The sequence below is a fragment of the Buceros rhinoceros genome, unplaced genomic scaffold (genome assembly GCF_000710305.1).
Source record: "Buceros rhinoceros silvestris isolate BGI_N320 unplaced genomic scaffold, ASM71030v1 scaffold16581, whole genome shotgun sequence".
NCBI classification, from domain to species: Eukaryota; Metazoa; Chordata; class Aves; order Bucerotiformes; family Bucerotidae; genus Buceros; species Buceros rhinoceros.
This window is the reverse complement of record NW_010393816.1, coordinates 540-810: the sequence shown is the minus strand read 5'-3', so window position 1 is coordinate 810 and position 271 is coordinate 540.

Here is a 271-nt window from a genome sequence, read left to right as displayed (position 1 = left end):
GGTCTTCCTCGTCTTGTGCTTGCAACGCCGAGCCACCAGCAATCGGAGCAGGGATCTCTGTCCTGCACCATGGGGCTCCCTCTCTCCAGCTTCCCAGTTGTTAAGGGTCAAACCAGAACACCAGTTTACAGACCCAGGGTGGGAGACCAGTAGTGGGTTGTGCCTAAACCCCTCCTGGGCTTTTGCTCTTCTTGAGGGATCAATCGACTAAACCCATGGCCCCAGTTCGCTGCAGGCACCTTTTTCAGCAGGGGCTGTGGGACAGGGCAAG